Source organism: Sus scrofa, chromosome 18, assembly GCF_000003025.6.
Source record: "Sus scrofa isolate TJ Tabasco breed Duroc chromosome 18, Sscrofa11.1, whole genome shotgun sequence".
Taxonomy (NCBI): domain Eukaryota; kingdom Metazoa; phylum Chordata; class Mammalia; order Artiodactyla; family Suidae; genus Sus; species Sus scrofa.
Genome location: NC_010460.4, coordinates 39,065,236 through 39,085,076, shown reverse-complemented (window position 1 = coordinate 39,085,076; position 19,841 = coordinate 39,065,236). Strand labels below are relative to the sequence as shown.

Here is a 19,841-nt window from a genome sequence, read left to right as displayed (position 1 = left end):
TTCTTTCACTGTCGTTGGTGATGTCACTGTTTGCAACAGGTTGCCTCCTAGAACAAATGAGGAAATCAGAGTTCGGTGAGTTTCCCCTTCAAAGTATCCAAGGGCCACACACTGAGGACAAGATCCTCATTAGCTGATCCCAGTTCCTCTTCTGCAGCAAGCTTTTGGTCAAGAATAAACCCAGCATCTGTACGGTAGCGCTGGGGAGTCAGGTTGTTTCACATGCTGCCTAGCACATTCAGTTGTTAAATTCCCAAGTCTCAACTGGTATTTAATACAAAAAAAGAAAGAAAAAAAAAAAAAAGCCCGAAACTTCAAGAAAAATTCAAGTAGTTTTTTTTAAAACCTCTAGGTGTTCTTGAAATAATTTGGTTTTTACCTGGCAAGGCAGGACTGCTGTAATATCCACCTCAGAGCTTTGCTTCTCTGCCAACACTCGGAATAAAACTTTCAGCAGGGAGCCGTCCCAGGAGCCAGCTTCGCTGGTGCTCCTCAACACCAGGTGACAACGAAGCAAAGCCGAGCCCAACAAGTCGCTTAAGCCGAGCACAGAGGACCCAGCCCTTGGCTTCTCCTCCCAGCTCCACAATGGAAAACAGAAACTGAAATTGGAGTTTGTTGCCGTTTACCCCTGACTGAGTAGTCCCTTCTATGAAATCAGCCTGCAGATCCAGAGATTCTAGTTTAGAGAAGCAGGATTTCTGCACCCGGAAAGCACTTGCCTCCTCTCAGTGATGCTGCCTCTGCAGCCTTTCTGATATTTATAGAACATGACAGCAAACAGAATGGAGAGAGACTGGCCACGGCGAAAGGGGTAATAATCAGCAATAAGGCGGTTGCTCTGAGATTCAGGCAATAATCACTCACAGCTGAAATCTCATTTGCCTTTTTTTTTTTGTTGTTTTGAATGCGGCTCCTAAGGGGATGTGTCGAGTAGTCAGAAAAACAAATCCTTGCTCGTGCTCTTCTAGTGTTTGTACTTTGTCCTGGCAGCGTGATCTCTAGGCACTAAGGAGAATCACATAGTTTTAATCTCATTTGTTAATAAGCTTGCCTGCAAGGAACTGGACCACTAGACACAGAAGCAGGAAGAGAGGAAATCTGTCTGGCCAGGAGCTTAGAATGTTCCGTTTTATGTTTTGAGTGATGTAATCATTCACTAAAACAGCGATTTTTAGTGACACAGCAATCAGTGGCGGTGTTGGTGGAACTAGTTTAAGTGTCCCAGTGTAACTTTTTCCATGGTCCCCTTTGAGCACAGGCAGTTTTGACGCACTGTTGATACAGAAGCAGCTCTGATGCAAACTCTTATTCACTGTGATCCTTTTGGTCCCACGTCCTTCTCAAGAAGAAAGTCAGAACTGTGCTTCTTTACTGTCTTCCAGACGTGTCCTTTTAATCCCCATTGCCTTTTCCAAAAACAGTAAAAAGGTCATAAAAATTAAAATGGTAACAGCAGTAGCAGAACTAATAGCAACAGCAACTGCCTTACATTTCTTTGCTGGGGGCTTTCTTGGTGACAGGAATCTTTCTGAGTGACTTTTGTGAAGTATTTCATTTAATTCTCAACCCACGGTGTAGCTTTCCCTCTGGAATCGCCTTCCATCCTCATCTGCATTTATCTAAATGCTACCTAGTCTTTAAGGCTCTCCTCTTGGGATGCCTCCTCCCTGACCCCCCCCAAACTACCCCCCACCCGCCCAAGATCCAGTAGTGTCTTGGAGTGTACCCCTCTCTTTGCCACTTAATTCAACTCTGTCCTCTACCGCCATTTAGTGAAAGGAATGCCTGATGTTTGTTTCCCATTTTCTCCAGAAACCAGCACCTTACTAGGCCTACTCAACAAATATTGACTGCCTTAATCAAGGGTGGCGTTGCGTTTCTGTCAATGGTCTACATGTTGTCAGACTGGGCAACAGGAAGTTTGCTTTCTCAGTATCAGAGATGGGGTCTTGTTAACCATTTACATCCCCCACCCCGCACCAGCCCTGCCCTGCCTGGTCTCTCCAAGCTGAGCTCATCAAGGTCCTTCTCTACAGCTACAGTCAGCTCATCCTTATTCCGTTGCTAAGCCAACGTGATCAGGTTTAAGTTACGGTTTCCGGTGGGTGGAGTATGGAAGTAGCTGTGGCATCAAACACCGGTACCTGGTACCTAGTTTAGCCCTGGGCAACACATACCCACGCTGTTGCTGCCTCACCGAGTCTCAGCTGCCTTAGTCTACATGCCTCTGCTCTAACTTGGTTTCCTACGTGGCCCTCTAGTTCTCCTCTGAACCCAAAGCTCTCTTGGTAGGAGGTAAACATCCCTATCTAGATCTTACTGGCCCTTCTTCCCAAGCTTAGAGCCTTTTCCTTCTTCCCACCTCCATCTCCAAATTCTCACCTCTGGTCCCCACCACTCTAACCTACTCTGCCATCCTAAGTGTGTCCTTGATGTCAGCAGGGAAGGCAGAGCTGACTTCCTGACCCCTTCCTCTGATATGGGCTTTATGCCACTAACCCTGTGTGCTCCTGGGTTCAAGGTTCTCAGCTCAGGCTCCAGTTTCCTTCACAGTTTCCAATTTCTCAAGTTCAAGTCCTGTCCAGTTCACGTCCTTAGTTCCTAGCATTGAGGAATTACATGGGCTTCAAGAATCTACTAGATGTTTCCTAGGAGGATGGGACCTGGATCATCAGAAAGTGAATGGGGGATTTGGATGTAAACCTGTCCAAGTGGAAGACAAAGCTGCCACTCTGTTAACAGCCTTTAATACTGCAGGTGAATTCACTAGCAGTGTTTCCTGAATCCCTGATTCTTAATGATGAGAAAATTAATTCAAAGTAACCGGGAGGGAAAACTGCCTGAATTAGTAAATTGCCTAAATTATAAAATAATGCAAATGAACTCAGTTTGATTACTCTCAGGTGAGGGGAGAAACCGGAAGGAGACCGCTGAAATATTACCTGAAGACGATCTTCTATTGAATCTCCTTCAGTGGGTTGTTACAGATGATATGCGATTAGTCTGACTACTGTTTGTATGGAAATGGTTGCTTCTGCGTGCTTGAGGGTGATTGGACACAGTTTGTTTCCTTTGTGCATCCTCTGCCCGCCACCTCACTGTGACTTTTCTGAACACACCCTCCCTCCATTAATACAACAAAAGCCAATTCCAGCTCAAGCCATAGCCCAATTATCTCACACTAGGCTTTAGGAAAAGCTCAATTTAAGAAGCTTAAATATACTGTGCTTGTTTGTATTATATTTAGGTTAACAACTCATTTCTGAGAACTCTATCTACTGAGCATTTCTGCAGCATGTGCACCATCAGTGACTGCCAGCTCCTCTTTGATACTTGCCCGCTTCTTTGAACTCTCCTCTTGTCCCATCACACCCCTGCAGAACTTGCCTGTGTCTCTTCCTTCTTGGGACCCCAAGACAATGTCAGGGATGCCCCCTTCCTGGAATCCAGGAGCCCTGGGTCCTGGCCAGCTCTTCCAGTAGAGCTCCTGAAAGTTGTAACAAGGGTCTTGCATTTACGTCCTGCATTTTTTTTTAACCTCTTCTAATTAGTTTCATTCAATATGTTCATTTTGAGTTTCTAGAGTTGAATACCATGGCTGTGTATAGGGAAATTACCACTAGTTTTGCTCAATTAAGTAGTGATTAAAGGTCTGCTAGCAGCGTTGCCACTGTGGCGCTGTGGGGTACGAATCTGACTGCAGTAGCTCAAGTCAGTGCAGAGCCTCAGGTTCAGTCCTCAGCCCGGTGCAGTGGGTTCAAGGATCCTGCATTGCTACCACTGCAATGTAGGGCACAGCTGTGGCTCAGCTTAAATCCCGGGAACTTGCATATGCCATCGGGTATATGACCATTAAAAGAAATAATAATAAAAGAAAGATCTACCACTGTCTGTTTCTCTGCTTCTGCTGTGCACACCTAGCACAACCCTCCCTTTCCAATCCCCTGCCCTGGGCCAGCTCATGTCCAATATCACTCCAAGTCCTTAAGAAAGGCACACGAGTTCTCGGCTGGCTCCACAAGGATGTCCTGTGATTCCCTGGCTGTGTACTCCAGTGTGTGGAAAAGGAAAACCTCCTTAACTCAATTTCCCTTTGTGTCACTGGTACATCTGAGAGCAGGAAACAATCTTAGTTAATTCCGAGGAAACTCAGAATTGCAGAGTCTTTCAGCTCGTGAAGGGTTCTGCCACTTTTTGATGCAGGGAAGCCGTCTAATCTAAGCTTTAGGAATGAATGATGCTTTTAAAGTGTGTTCAGAGTTCCCTTTGTGGCTCAGTGGTCATGAACCCGACTAGTATCCATGAGGACAGGGCCTTGCTCAGTGGGTTAAAGGATCTGGCATTGCTGTGAGCTGTGGTGTAGGTCATAGACGAGGCTTGGATCCTGAATTGCTGTGGCTGTGGTGTAGGTGGGCAGCTGCAGCTCCAACTGGATCCCTAGCCTGGGAATTTCCATATGCTGCAGGTGCGGCCCTAAAATAGATAGATAGAGAGATAGAGAGAGAGAGATAGATAAGGTGTGTTCACGTCTGTGTGGTTGAGAGGAGGGAGGGAATCTGACCTGGGCAGGAATCTGGGCAAGTTGGCATCGGCTGAGGTGTGCAGTCCTGTCTGGCCTTCAGAAGTGGCCGTGCTTGTTCCAGGCCCTTGCCGGGACCCCCACCTGGCTCAGATCAGGCTGCACTGCATTCTGCGCAGCGCCCCTTTGTCCCATTTCCTTTGGGTACATGGAAGCTCACATCTCCCTCTTTCCCTCTCTCAACCCCGGCTCAATTTCTGGATCCTTCCTGAGCATGAAACATTTAACTGCTTCTCCCTCACATGGGGGCTGGTCCCCTCTTTCCCCACATGGCGTCAGAATGGTTCAACTCTCACCTCATGAAAGCAGGGTGAATCCCTGGGGCAGCCGTCTCTTGATTTCTAGACAATAAAAGGAGCTCAGCACCCTTTTAATTCTGTGCATCCAGATGTGGTCCCTTCCGCTCCCTTTTTGTGGGAGCCTTAGGAGGGGGCGTACAGCATCCCCTCCGCAGTGTCTAAGGCTCCTCGCATTCCGCCCACTCTTGTGCAGTCTGACACGCCCGTCTCCCCCGTCTGCTTTCTCTGTTGTGGGGCAACTGACGAGACTGTTTTCTGCCAAATGTATTGTTCCAGACTCTCTGCTCTGAATGCTCAAAAGATATACCCTCTTGCAAAGGAAAAAGACATTTCTCTTCAAGCTATGTATGATATCCTCTGCGAGGTACTTTGAAAGCTGAGAGCTGACTTGCTTCTGTCTGCATTGCTAAAGTAAAGGTTGTGCCCTCAGGGCAAATGGGGCAGTGCTTGCTCTGGGCCGTCTGGGCTCCAAGGAGTTTATTCAGGGAAGCAGAAAGGAGCACATCCGTTAATGCTTAAAAATAATGTCATCCTGTCGTCCTTGAAATAATTCCTTGTTGGTGTAGTGTGTAAGACTTTCGAGCCGTGTACTCAAGTGGACAAGAAATGTAACTTTAGTTTTCTGTAGCTGAACTTAGCTTCTTTCTGGACCTTTCAGTTCAGCTGATGGTAGAAGAAGGAGTCAAATCATCCCCAGGTAAACTCAAGCTCTCGAATCTTCCCCATCACCGTAGTGAGGCACCTGCTGTCCAGTCAGACTGCTGGGACGGGTCCCAGTGCCACCTCTGTCTAGCTGTGAACTGGGGGCAGTTCACTTCTACCTGTGCCTTGGTGCGCCCCTCTGACAAATGACGTACTAACTGAACGTCCTTCTGAGGGTTGTTGTGACAAGTTAAGTGACTGAATGCTTGGAAGGCTGATAAGAACAGTGATGGTTTAGAGTGTTTGATAAATGTTAGCTTAATAGCCCCAGGGATTAATTGTTCACTCCTTTCTAAAGCCACTGAGAAAGGAGAAGCTACTGTTCTCTACATGGAAGAAGCTTCTGGAGCTTCTAAGATGACTGTAGTCAAAGTTCTCAGACAGCTTTAATATGTATTAGACCTTCAAACAGCAGGTCCTTCTTTCTTTCAATTAGACCGTGAAAAAATGTAGAATAAGATATTTAGAGAAGATTTCATTTCTTACTTTATCGTACTGTTACAATGTCTAATTTTATTTTGTTTTATTTTATTTTGTCTTTTTGCCATTTCTTGGGCCGCTCCCGTGGCATATGGAGGTTCCCAGGCTAGGGGTCTAATTGGAGCTGTAGCCACGAGCCTGTACCAGAGCCATAGCAATGTGGGATCCTTAACCAACTGATCGAGGCCAGGGATCGAACCTGCAACCTCATGGTTCCTAGTCGAATTCATTAACCACTGCGCTATGATGGAAACTCCTACAATGTCTAATTTTAACTAAGCAAGCTTAATGGCCCACTCCAAGAAAGGCTGTTTATAGAGGCGAAGTTTTGCCCTATCCAGAGAAAGGAGGGATGAGCTTCTAGTTTGGGAAAAAGACTTTCTGGGCCACAAGATGGCAAAACCACTCAAGATCGTGATGAAGCCATTAAGGCATAACTGGGGACTCTTTTTTTTTTTTTTTTTTTTCTTCCCCCACTTAGGCAATACTGATGGCTGCCCACAAATGATGTGTCACTTACACTTGGCGGCACTTTCAGTTAATAACGTGACCGCACAGGATTTCACCTGACTTCCCAACAACTCAAGGAGGGGTTACAATAGCGTTTTTTAAAAAATCAGATATGAACATGAAAACTGAGAGAGGTTAAAGGCGTGAACTTTCTAAGAAAGAAAGAAAGAGGAAAAGAAAGGAGTAAAGAAGGATTAAAGGAAAGGAGGAAAGAAAGAAAAAGAAAAGAAAGGCAGGCAGGAAGTGAGGAAGGAAGAAGAAAGGAAGAGAAGAAAAAGGAAAAAGAAATATGATTTTCCTGCAAACAAGTCTCTGCAACAACAAAAAGCTAAAACCCTAGATCTCAGTGGTTTAATACATCAAAAGTGTATTTTTCTTTCATGTCCCAGCTGCAAGCAGGTCAGCTTGTAGCTCTGCCTTCTAGAATAAGCAGTTTCCAAGGGAGGGCAAACTTTCTCTTATCTACTCTGGCCTGAAATGACACATGTTTGATTCTGATTCCTTTGCAAGAATTAATTAGCTGATGGGCATGAGAAATGCAGCTTAACTGGACATCCCCAGTGCAGGGAACACTGCTTTAAGCCTAGTTTGACCTTCACCTTTTTTTTCCACAATAAAACCCAAACTCTTCAGCCTGGCCTTCCAACTTCTCCCAGGCTGAGGGGACTCCCCTTCTCCTCCTCTCCCACCGCCTCTATCGCGATGCACTGAACACCTCACCACACTCCAGGGAGATAAGGTTCATGTTACCTTTGGCAGAAGTGCCTTGCTCATAGCTTTTTCTTCTGATAGCACATCCAAGCTCAACTGCCCCCTCACCTGTGAAGAATTCAAATTTCCAATCTCATCATTATCCTGATGCTTCCAAAGCACCTCAGATCTCTGTGCAGTAAGATTCATCTCTTGACATGCATGTCCGCCTACACACACACAGACATGACCGCAGACAAGCAGACACCCGTGCACATATAAATACAGACAGACACACGCATACACAGAAACACACACACACTAGATGTCACTCATTTTAGGGCAGCTGTAGTTCCCACGGTCCCTAGTATAGTGCCTGACACAGAGATCAATGGTCAGTAAATGTTTTGTTGAATGAAAGAGCATATCAAGAACAATGTGCATAACAAGTTTATTCCTAAGGAAAGTCTCAGTAAATTCAGTGAGCGCATTAGAGCAGATGGAATCTTAATCCTTATTCTACAAGCTATTGGATTTGAACTTTAAGGAACCATGATTTAGGAAATTCCTGACACCACAGCAGGCCATATTGGTGGGGAGGGTGTGTAGATAGATCTTTAGACCTGAAGCCAACAAGCTCCAAGGTCTGTCTGTCCCCCCACCCCCTTTTTATTTTATTTTATTTTTTGCTTTTTAGGGCCGCACCCAAGGCATATAGAGATTCCCAGGCTAGGGGTCCAATCGGAGCTATCAGCCTACACCACAGCCACAGCAACACAGGATCCAAGCCACATCTGTGACCTACACCACAGCTCACGGCAACACCAGATCCTGGACCCACTGAACGAGGCCAGAGATCAAACCACAACCTCATGGTTCCTAGTCGGATTCGTTTCCGCTGCACCGTAACAATAACTCCTGTCCCCCTTTCTATGCTGCCAGCTGTGGTTCCACCTCAGAGGCCCGGAAGCCATCCACTTCTGAGCCCTTAGACACTGGGCAAGTGGTGGAGAAAGATGTTACCATTCACGTCCTGCTCTCCATGTGTGTGTTCTGGTGCCTGATGACAGAAGCTCAGCCACAGAGACCTTCTGCAGAGGTCAGAGGGCAGAGGGCACAGCCTGTGGACAACACAATCTGCTCCAGTGGTGAATGGATCATCTCTGTCTCCTGGAACCTCAGGCAGGCAGGCAGTCACACATATGGTTCCTGTCGCTGCCTCTGGACACTTCAAGCAGAAAATGCATCTGTCATGTGAACAGTAAGACTACAGCTGCTTCCACTGGGTAGCACCTTACACTAGGTACTAGGGAGCCAAAGAGGATTAATCACTGTCTTAAGGGGCTGCTCAACTAATGCTTTAATTCAACAAATATTACTAAGATGAGTCCAACCTTTTAAATTCTTTTTTTTTTTTTTGGCTTTTTAAAATGTTAACACCTACAGAGCAGAGAAACAAATATTTCTCCCTCCATTCAATTTAAATTTTAAAATAAATATCATATCTAAAAATAAGTCAAAGTATAATATGCAGACACAATCTTTTTTTTTTTTTTCTTTTTTGGGATGCACCTGTGGCATATGGAGGTTCCCAGGCTAAGGGTCCAATAGGAGCTGTAGACACCGGCCTATGCCACAGTCACAGCCACGCAGGATCTGAGCCACATCTGCGACCTACACTACAGCTCAAGGCAACGCCGGATCCCCAACCCACTAAGCGAGGCCAGGGATTGAACCCTCATCCTCATGGATACTAGTTGGATTTGTTGCCGCGGAGTCACACTGGGAACTCCCAGAATACAGTCTTTTAAACTATATTATCCCCCCCTCCATATATTATGTATCCCTTTACCAAGTTCACAGAATGATAGATGCGCTTAACTGAGTATTACCCTTAGGCACTGGGGTTTTAAAGATGAACAAAATAGATACCTTGTTCTCAGATAATTCTGTCTCATGGGGAGAGACTCAGTCAACATTGATGATATAAGGAAAGAGAATGCAGTCACTTAAATAGGGAAGAAAAGATAGGACCAGGGGGCAGGGGAAGCGGCAGAGGGAGGTGTATAAAAAGAAGGCCTCTGCATTGAAAATCAGGTCGATCACTGAAGATAAGTAAGCAGAAGCTTTGGGTTTAGATGAAAGAGTTCAAGAGATAAAAAGACCCAAGTGGACCATTAAACTAAACAATATGGATTTTTTTTCCTTATGGGCAAGAAGAAATCTTTGAAGTTTTATTAGCAAAAATGTTAACAGTGAAAACTGTGACTTGAGAGAGATGAATCAGTCTGCAGAGTGCTGAATGGGAGGTAGAGAGGGGCCACTGGGGAAAGAGAGTCTGTTAGGACAACCTGGGAGAGGTGTCCTTGCTCAGCCAGACAAGGACTGCCTGAAGGCTGACGGCAGGAAGCAACGGGACCGCCTGTTGGATCCTAGGCAGAGTCTGGGGAATCAAAAGATTGGCAGAGGCAGGGAAGGACGATGATATGGGGGCGAGAATAGATAAGCTGATTCTAAAATGTCTATGGAAAGGCAAAGGAAATTGAAAGGCCACAATAATTCTGAAAAGGAATAAAGTTGGGGAACTCACACTCGCTAGTTACAGTGTGGTGCTGAGAACGGAGTCCAGAAATAGACCCATTCATATACCATCAGTTCATTTCTGACAAAGATAAAAAGGCAGTTCAAAGGAGAAAAGAAAAAAGGTTGCTGGGACAAGTGTATAGCCATATATAAAAAGTGAGCCCCTGAAATTCCCATTGTGGCTCAGTGGTAATGAACCTGACTAGTATCCATGAGGATGTGGATTCAATCCCAGGCCTAGCTCAGTGGGTTGGGGATCTGGTATTGCCATGAGCTGTGATGTAGGCTGCCGATGAGGCTTGGATCTGGCATTGCTGTGGCTGTGGTGTAGGCTGGCAGTTGTTGCTCTGATTTGACCCCCTCGCCTGGGAACTGGTGAGGCCCTAAAAAGAAAAAAAACAGTGAAACCCTACCTAAATCTTAAATCCCATAAAAATTAACCCCCAGTAGATCATATATCTAAGTATAAAACCTAAAATAAAACATCTAATTCATGTGACTGTGAATTGGGCAGAGACTTCTTATGTACAGCACTAAAGGCACAATCCATAAAGGAAAAATTAGATAAATTGGACTTCATTAAAATGAAGAATTTCTGTAATTTAAAAGATGCTATTAAGAGAATAAAAAGGCTAATCACACACTAGAAGAAAATACCTACAAATCACATATCTAATAAATAATTTTTACCCAGATCATATAAAGAATACTTAAAGCTCAATAAGAAGGAAAAAAAAAAACCAAAACCCTAGTTTAAAAAAAGCCAGGAGTTCCCATTGTGGCTCAGTGGGTTAAGAACCCGACTAGTATCTATGAGGATGCATGATTGATACCTGGCCTCACTTAGAGGGTTAAGGATCCGGCGCTGCCTCAAGCTGCAGCAGAGGTCACAGATTCAGCTTGAATCTGGTATTCTTGCGGCTGTGGGGTAGGCTGACAGCTACAGCTCCGACTGGACCCCTAGCCTGGGAACTTCCATATGCTGCAGGTGTGGCCCTAAAAAGAAAAAAAAAAATAGCAAAAGTTTCAAACAGACATTGCACCAAGTGAAAAAATGCTTTATATCCTTGGTCACTGGTGAAGTGCAAAATAAAACCACAACAAAAATACCACCACACACACACACACACACACACACACACACTTATAAGAATGGCTAAAATAAAAATACAGTTATGATATCAAGCACTGGCAAGGATATGAGGCAACTAGAACCATCATACATTATTGACGGCAAAAAAAAATGGTAAAGACATTGTGGAAAACTTTTTTGGCATTTTCTTCTTCATACATTTATTAAACTATCCAAAAACCCTTCTCCTGGGTATCTGCCCACAGAAAATCAAACATGTCTATATCAGAGCCTCTATGACATTTCTCTACTGGCTTCATTTGAAATTGTCAAAAACTGAAAACAACTTTAATGTCCAACAGCTAGAGAATGAATAAACTGTAATACCTCCATACAATAGAATATTACTTAGGAATCAAAAGGAATAAGTTTACAGATACACAAAACAACATGGATGAGTTTCAGAAGCCAGACTCAGAAGGCTGCACCATGTAGTGATTTCCTTTACATGATGCTGTTGAGAAAACAAAACCCTCAAGACAAAAAAAAAAAAAAAAAAAAAAATCCATGCTTGCCATGGGCTAGGGATAGGCAAGAGGGTATCTACAAAGGGGCGCAGGGGGAATCTCTTTGGAGGATAGAACTATTCTGTCTCTTGATTGTAATGATGGTTGCATTTATCAAAACTCACAAAACTAAACATCTGAAGGTGAATTTCCCTCTGTATAAAGTAAAGCTTAATTAAAAAAATAATTATATAGAGCCTTACCTTTCAACAAAGCATGTTTCATTTCAAAGTCATAAGCGGCAGCACAGTGGGGGTAATGGTAGAACCCCAGGAGGACCTGGAATGAGATGGAGATTTAGAAGATTAGTACAGAATTCAAGAAGGATGAACCTCCAAAAACACTTGATATAGGTCTTTGTTCAGATGTCACCTCCTCAAGAGTCTTCGACTTACTTGCCATTGCATGTCTGCGCATGTGTTATCTATCTCATGGTATCCACAAACTCTGCTCCCTGAGGATAGGAGCTGATTCTTGTTTCACCCCTGTGTCTCCAGTGCCAGCAGCCATGCCCGACCTTGATGAGACCCTCCGAGAGTCCTAAAGAGGGAATGAACCTTATCATGGCTTTAGCCTTGGGTTAGGCATGAACACTGACAAAGAATTCCTGCTACAGCTCTATGAATGTTTTCCAAGGGTCATCTTTATTTTACTTTACAAGTAGACATCAACCATTAGCCATTTAGTATGAATCCTTACTATACCATAGTTAGTGGTAATGAGGAATATTGATGATGAGACCAAATTTTAGAAAACATTAACAGTATGGGTGAGAGGAGGTACTACCTGAGCCTGGAAAAGAGGAAACCACGTTCAGGAACAGGTCCTGAAAGGGCTCCTGCAGGTAACAGTGCTGTCTGCTTGATTCCAAGTCTCAACCCCCTTCTGACTTTCCCAGCTGAATACTCATTATCCTAGTCTCCGGGGAGTAAAAAGTAGCACAGTTTGAGAAAGTCAACTGGAAGTCTGTGAGGCTTCTGATAAAGGTTTCTCTTCTTCTGATAGAAGGAGAGAGACATGGCTGGCATTTTATGTCCTCCCTTCTTTCTCCCTTGAATTCAGACGCACGGCTTTCTTGAATGGAGCTGCAGCAGCCATCCTGTGACCACAAAAGAAAAGCCAACACAGTTTTGATGAGTTAAGGACAACAGCCACCTATCTTCAGATCCTTATTATACGAAAAAAAAAAAATAATAATCTCTTTGGTCAAACCACTGCTCAGTGGGCTGACTTATTTTGGAACTGAACACTTTCCCAGGTGATACAGATATCAAGCACAAAACTACATGTTCCAAATACTGAAGGCAAGCCCTTGAAAGCAGACCACAGAGCGTCAAAGAGAATTTCATTTATTCTATATTTGGGTGGTGCAGGGGCTGGCTCAGCTCATATTTCTCATGCTGCTATTATCTAGATTACAAAGGGATTGAATAGAGTTTTATAAACATTGATTCAGACTGGATTGTATGTTTCCGAGTAACAAAGAAAGAGAAAGTTTCCCCCTCTTCCCAGAGCAAAGCGCCTTAAATTTTTTAGAATGATTCTTTACATTCCAGATAATGACAGTGCTTTTCACTTAGGTAATTTTATGGAGAAAAAATACTGAAGACACTTTTAAAAACATTAGTTCAAAAAACTACTGAAAATATCAGCTTATTTGTTCATGATGGCTAAATAAGAGGATTTTTACTCTCCTCCCTAAAGCACAAGGAATCACATCCTTTGCTGACAGTTTAAAACCACCAAGCAAAGAATGTATATATAGGTATGATTGGGTCTCCTGGCTATATGGCAGAAATTGACAGAATATTGTAAATCAACTATACTTTAATAAAAACAAAACCAAAAGAGAAAAAACTGAGAAGTGGGCTTCGGCCACTGAAGCCAATTCTCTATCAGGCTACCCCGTCACATCACATAGTTTTTCTGGCCCCAGGCAGCTCCGCTATGACAGCAAGACAGTATCGATGCCCCTGCAGGATGGTGAAGTAGGCAAGAAGCCAAAGCATATGTGTGGGGTGAGGTCTTGGGGGAGGGAAGCAAGAGGGTGACTAATGTCCGGGGGTGGGGGGTCCCCCCAACACAGAGGGGCCGAGGGATGGCTAATGCCCTTCTCCTCAAAGACCAGCCTCACAGCCTCTCCATCCCAGATTTATCCTCCCAGACCCGCCACCCACCCACACTATCCTCCCCCGACTGCTAAAGGTAATAAAGCAGAAACTTCTGAGACCTCTCCCTTTTTTCGTTCCATTCTTGGAGGGAAAGCGCTAGTTCTCCTCCAGATAGAAGTAGGTGGTTGGAGAGAAATCAGCAGCAAGCATAACCTTGACATGATTCACAAGAACACCCTCTCCCAAACTATACTTCTCCCTTGCCAGCCTCCTCTCCTCTCCTCATCCTTACCAGGCACTTAGTTTGGACCGGGAATGCCCTGCTTAAAAAAAAAAAAAAGTCTCCCTCTTTTGCACGGTCCTTCCTTCATCTCAAAACTCTTCCCCTCGATAAACTGATTCCAAGTATTTATATAAAAGCCATTCTGAGTAAACACATTCCTTCCCTCGGGTGGCTGTGTCTTCTTTGGCTATCTGCATTTTTAAGAGAACTTTGCTTCATGAATATACACCCTCCTCACCTGAGCTCCCTGGGCGTGAGATGGTGAAGGTTATACAGGGTCTAGGGGATCGCTGGACTTCGGTGAAGCAGCAGCACAGGGAGGAAGGTTCCCCTTAATTCCTCTTCTTCCAGCTCCTGAGGTCTCCTCGCCTCAATGCTCTGTGGGCCTGCAGCCATGAATCGCCCCGGCCTGCGGTGTTTCAGGCGCTGCACCGCACAAGCAATTTTCCCAGAGCTCTTAGAATTCCACTCACATATAGGTGTTGAACCAGTGTTCGCTCAAGAACCATTATTCACCACTTCTAATTTAACTAGAAAGGAAGAGAATAGTGTTATCGCCCAAGTGCAAGTCTCCTTTCTTTCATTTAGGGTCATGGAGCATCGTCCCTGGCAACACAGCAATCCAGGCCAACCGAAGATTGTTTTGGTTTTGGCTTAAGAATAAATTTGATTACCTTTCCAATGTAGTTAGTCCCTTTTGAGATTTTTTTTTCCCTAGCCCAAGATAAAACTTGAAGTAATCGACTGGATGCTGACTCTGCCAAGCACTTAGTCTTTTTCATTGATTATTTTATTTACCTCTTCACTAACTCGGGTTAAACTTGGTTATGCTGTAGTAACAAATAGCCAGGTATTGTCAGAGAATTAAAACCATAATGTTTAGTTTCTCTTGGTGCCACACATGTTTATCAGAGGTTAATAAGGGGCCTCTGCTTATTATAGTCACTTGGGGACTCAGGCTGATGGAAGCTCCATCTCAACCGTGGGAGGAAAATCACAAGAGAACCACTGCTGCTAAGAGAGCTCTCTACACTGGAGCCCGGCAGCCACGGACAAAGTGTGACTCAGGCATGTGTCAGCCTGGATGGAATCTGACCTTTTGACCACGTGTTGTCCTAAGGAAGGCATTGCAACATCTGCCAGAAACTCAAGACACTTATGGAACCACTACCCTAAAATAATTTGTGACAGCCTGTCTACTTATTGGACTCATATCCAAGAACAACCTGTGATTGCTATGGACCAGTTATTTCCTGACTTGCATCAGAGTCAATCACAATTGTTGTTAGGCAACTTTAACAACCTTGTGGCTTTTTGTCTTTATAAACCCCCTGCCTCTTTCTCTTCCCTGGACCACTCAGTTTCACTCCAGTCTGTGTCTCCAAAATTGTAATTCTGTGGACCTCCAATTAAAGGTCTTCAAGCCTTGATACTGATTTGTCTTGGTCACAACACAGGCTTCCATAAACCAGAGTTAGAAGACAGGCAGACAGACAGACAAAGAGAATAGGGAAGCCTGTGCTGGTTCTTGCAGCTTCTGCCCAGAAATGGCACGTTTCCCTTCTGCTCACAATTCACTGGTCAGAGTTAAGTTCATAGTCAGATCTGATATCAATGGAATAGAGAAAAATAATCCTCCCTCGGGGAGAAGCAGGAGATATCGGTGATGTCAGAGAGGAAGAAATCTTCCTCTTCTCTTCTGGATTCTTCTGTCTGTTCTAAGAATTAGATTGACATGAGACAGATTGGTTGGAGATAATCAAACAAAAGTTTAATAACACGTATACATGGGAGAGCCCCAGGAAAACTGAGTAATTCACCAAAACGGTCCAAGCCCTCACCTTAAAGGCCATCTTCATCTACAGAGGAACGAAGATGTTGAGAGCAGTGGTTTGAGACTTCAGAAGGGAGGAAGGTGATTCATGAAGAGATGGAAAGGCAAATGTTTGGTAAATAAATGTTTGCTGGGTCATGCCGAAACAATGGGACACAGAGTGGACCCTCCCCAATTCTTTGCAGACGTCTCTGGTGTGAGACTCCATTCTGGGAACAGACCTTTTATCTCATTTCTTTAGGCAGTTAAGGTGGAGTTTAAAAAAAAAAAAAAAGACTTACCGAATCTTCTCTTTCTTAAAAATAATCAGCCTGTGTCAATCTTCATGCCATAGAGATATGTTTTGGGGTGGCAAATTTTGCTCCCCTCCAGTGATCAGACTAGTGTAACTCCTACAACTCTGAGCTAGGCTTTATTATCCTTGACTTACAGAGAAGGAAGATGAGGCTCAGAGAAAATAAGTTCACACAGTAGTTCATAGCCCAAAATTTGGAACCCAGATCTGGTTCCCAAACACGAGCTTTTTTTTTTTACCATATCAGAATTCCCCAAAGGATGTTCCATAGCATCCTAGTTATGTGAGTTGCTAAGCAGATAAAAGGGGACTATCCCGCCAAAAAGTTGGGGAAACAGCACATCATATGTATCAGCATATACTTAGAGGGTGTGTCAGTCTAATAAAGTTTCTGAGAAGCCTTTCAGTAAAGCAAAGTGTTTAATTATGCTTAACCTGAATTTCCTAAATGTACTTGGCCACATAGCATTACAATGTTACGTCTAATTATACCTGCCACGAAGGCAAATGCCCCTGGAACACACCTCAGAAAAGGCCCTGCCCAGGAGCCTGTGGAATAACTTAACAGACCAACCTCTTTGGGCAGATGAGGGCCAGAGAACTAAAGTGATCTTACCAAGGTCACACAGCCATTAAGTTTTAGTCAGGACGAGACTTGCAGTATCAAGATCTAAGTCAGAACTCCTGGGCAGCTTGTTGAGAGGATCCTGAAAATACGAGGGTACTTTATAAACTGGAGAGCACTATTCAAAATTAAGATAGCCTTAGCTCACAATGCTAAGCAGTACTGAAATGTACAAAATATTCGAATGAGTGAAAAGGTACATGTGCTCCGGGATCAAAAAGATTAAATTTTGTGAAGATGTCAATTCTCCTCAAATTTCCTTTTGCTGCCGGCCTACGCCACAGCCACAGCAACAGGGGATCTGAGCTGCATCTGCGACCTACACCACAGCTCATGGCAACGTCAGATCTTTAACCCACTGAGTGAAGCCAGAGATCGAACCTGTGTCCTCATGGATGCCAGTTGGGTTTGTTACCATGGAACTCCCCTCCCCAAATTTCTTTAGGTTTAAAAAATTTAATCAAATCTTCAATGTGATTGTTTTAATTTGACAAAATAATCCAAAAGCTCATTTTAAAAAGCTAAGAAAAGTTAAGATTTGAACATAAATGCTAATGTTCCTGGAAGAAGGATTTTTCTCTCACTTATTAATAAATCTGAACCTGCATTAAGCAAAACATTTTAGAATGAGCACAGTAATTGACAGAGTAATAATAATAGTTTGCCCTGAAAATAAAATCCTAGTACATAAATGAACTTAACACTACAAAGAAACTACAAAAATTAGTGAGAAGGAATGAATATTTTGGCAGTAAGGGTAGTGGGTAGATGGATGATTCTTACCTCATGTAAAGTTTTCAGATCAATTTCAGTTGGATTTTGTAACTACGTTTTTATAGAATAGATAGGGAAAAGAGCATCAGACTGATTTTGGTCTGAGCAAGAACTTTCTAACCATAAAAATTTAAAGGGAAACAAAAAACTGAGAAAAGAACTTTAAATAAAAGTAAGTATACAACATATGTATATAAATATTTGTTACCTATTATAATACATAATAATTACAAATATAACATGATTCAAGTCCTTAATATATAGACAGTTCTTAGAAGAGAAAAAGATATTTCTAATAGAAAAAATGGCCAAAGGAAATAAGAAGAATTTTAGACTAAATGAAGAGTTAAAAGAACGTACAGAACGTTATTTGCAGAGTTCCCTGGTGGCTCAGTGGGTTGAAGATCCAGGGATGTCACTGCTGTGGCTCTGATTACTTTACTGCTGTGGCACAGATTTGATCCCTGGCCTGGGAGCTTCCCAAAGCTACAGGCATGTCTAAAAAGAACAAAATAGGAGTTCCTATCGTGGCTCAGTGGAAATGCATCTGACTAGCACCCATGAGGATGCAGGTTCTGTCCCTGGCCTTGCTCAGTGGGTTAAGGAATCCAGGTTGCTGTGGCTGTGGCATAGGCCAGCAGGTGTAGCTTGGGTTAGAGCCCCTAGCCTGGGAACCTCCATATGCCACAGGTGTAGCCCTAAAAAGACACACACCAAAAAAAAGTAAAAAAAAAAAAAAAAAAAACACAAAAAACATAAATAAACCAAACAAAATGTTACTTGCTAGTGGTCTGAACAATACAAACTTAACACTGAAACATAATATGAGACATATCAAATTGGTAAATATTAAAGCATGTGACAGTCTTGTAGACTGTTTGTGGGAGAGTAAATCAGGAAAACAAACCCAACTTTTTTAGAGAGCAGTTTGGTAACATACAGGAAGCCCAAACAGTAGATTTGCACTTTGACTCAGCAATTCTGCCTCCAGGATTAAACCTTAAGACTACTAAAGAGGAGTTCAAGTCATGGTGTAAAGGAAATGAATCCGACTAGGAACCATGAGGTTGCAGGTTCGATCCCTGGCCTTGCTCAGTGGGTTAAGGATCTGATCTGGCTTTGCCGAGAGCTATGGTGTAAGTCGCAGATGCAGCTCAGATCCTGCATTGCTGCGGCTGTGGTGTAGGCCAACAGCTGTAGCTTCGACTGGACCTCTAGCCTGGGAATTTCCATATGCCACAGATGCGGCACCTTAAAAAGAAAAAAAGAAAAAAAAAAGAATACTAAAGAAATGTACAGGAAAACTTTAGACGCAGTCATATATGCTAGGTTGTTTCATTCAGTACATTTGGCAACAGAAGAGTGAAATTGTGACACAATCACAGGGTGGAATATTCAGAAATATTCTGCACCTATAGTAATCATGATGCTAAAGTTTTTTTAAAGCACAATAAGCTGTATATAATGTATTGCAAGTTTTGTAGATATATAACTATTTATATCCAGATACATAGATATATACTCAGAAAATATGAGAGGGAATATGCCAAGATGTGAGAGTTCTCTCTGAAAGGTGGGTCTTTTGTCTTTGTACCTTTTAAATAGTTCACTAAATGTTTGACAGTGCGCACATACTACTTTTACTGTCAGAAACAACAAAATAAGCATGTAAAATACACCATGCAATGTCTCAGATACATTTTACACATTTTATTTCCATGAGAGCAAATGATAGGATCTATTTCCTCTGCAGACAAATCACAAGGGAGGTTCTAAAAAGTATCTGAAAGCAAACACCTTTGTGACAGCAAAGTAGACCAAATCCAGGAAGAGGAGGTTCCAGGTAACGCATGCACTGGCCCCCAAGGATCAGACATAGAAGGGTCTGAGAACCTACAAACATCTCCCTAGTAAGGAAATGTGTGGGCGGGAGAGGGATGTGATCTTTAAATAACGAAGGTTACACACCTTCCGAGCCACAGCAGAACTCAGGAGTTGAATGGGGGCAGTGCCATGATTCTCCCATGTCATTTTTTCTCTATCTTCCTCCTATCACTCCCCGTAGAATGTTTTTCCCAATCAAACCCCCAACTAAGGTCTTCATAGTGATTTCTGGACTAAGTATGGAACCGGTAAATTTCCTTTAAAATAGATTATCTATTTCCAATTGTGTAATTTTTCTATTATCATTGGAATGGACTGAACCATAAAGTATGCTTGGAATTCCATGTTAAGCTGAGAGTGGTAGGAAGTGGATTAGACAGGCAGGCTTAGAAGACCAACCTGGCCCAGGGAACTGCTGGGGTAACCAGGGCTCCTGAGCATAGACCCAAGGTGAGGTGGCCAACTCCATCAAAATCCAAGAGGCTCAGGTAGAGTGGAAGTGATGCTTGGAGTCAGGCAGGTGCCTGCCTCTCTTGACCTGGGATAGGCTC

The 19,841-nt window shown here is 43.4% G+C and overlaps 2 protein-coding genes across 15 annotated transcripts in view; one reads left to right on the top strand and one right to left on the bottom strand.

Moving 5' to 3' along the window:
• Positions 1 to 19,841, top strand: part of NPSR1 (neuropeptide S receptor 1) — a 270,293-nt gene that overhangs the window by 127,715 nt on the left and 122,737 nt on the right.
• DPY19L1 (dpy-19 like 1) overlaps positions 887 to 19,841 on the bottom strand; it is a 282,848-nt gene continuing 263,893 nt past the window's right edge. For 11 of the 14 annotated variants that reach the window (XM_021079309.1, XM_021079315.1, XM_021079312.1 and 8 more), the window contains 6 exons: positions 14,117 to 16,714; positions 12,271 to 12,583; positions 11,880 to 12,024; positions 11,688 to 11,763; positions 7,324 to 7,392; positions 887 to 3,490 (listed from right to left, as the gene is read on the bottom strand). The gene's annotated coding sequence lies outside the window, so the exon portion shown is untranslated. The remainder of the gene's footprint in view (positions 3,491 to 7,323; positions 7,393 to 11,687; positions 11,764 to 11,879; positions 12,025 to 12,270; positions 12,584 to 14,116; positions 16,715 to 19,841) is intronic. The other 3 variants (XM_021079314.1, XM_021079319.1, XM_021079311.1) reach the window with 3 other exon arrangements.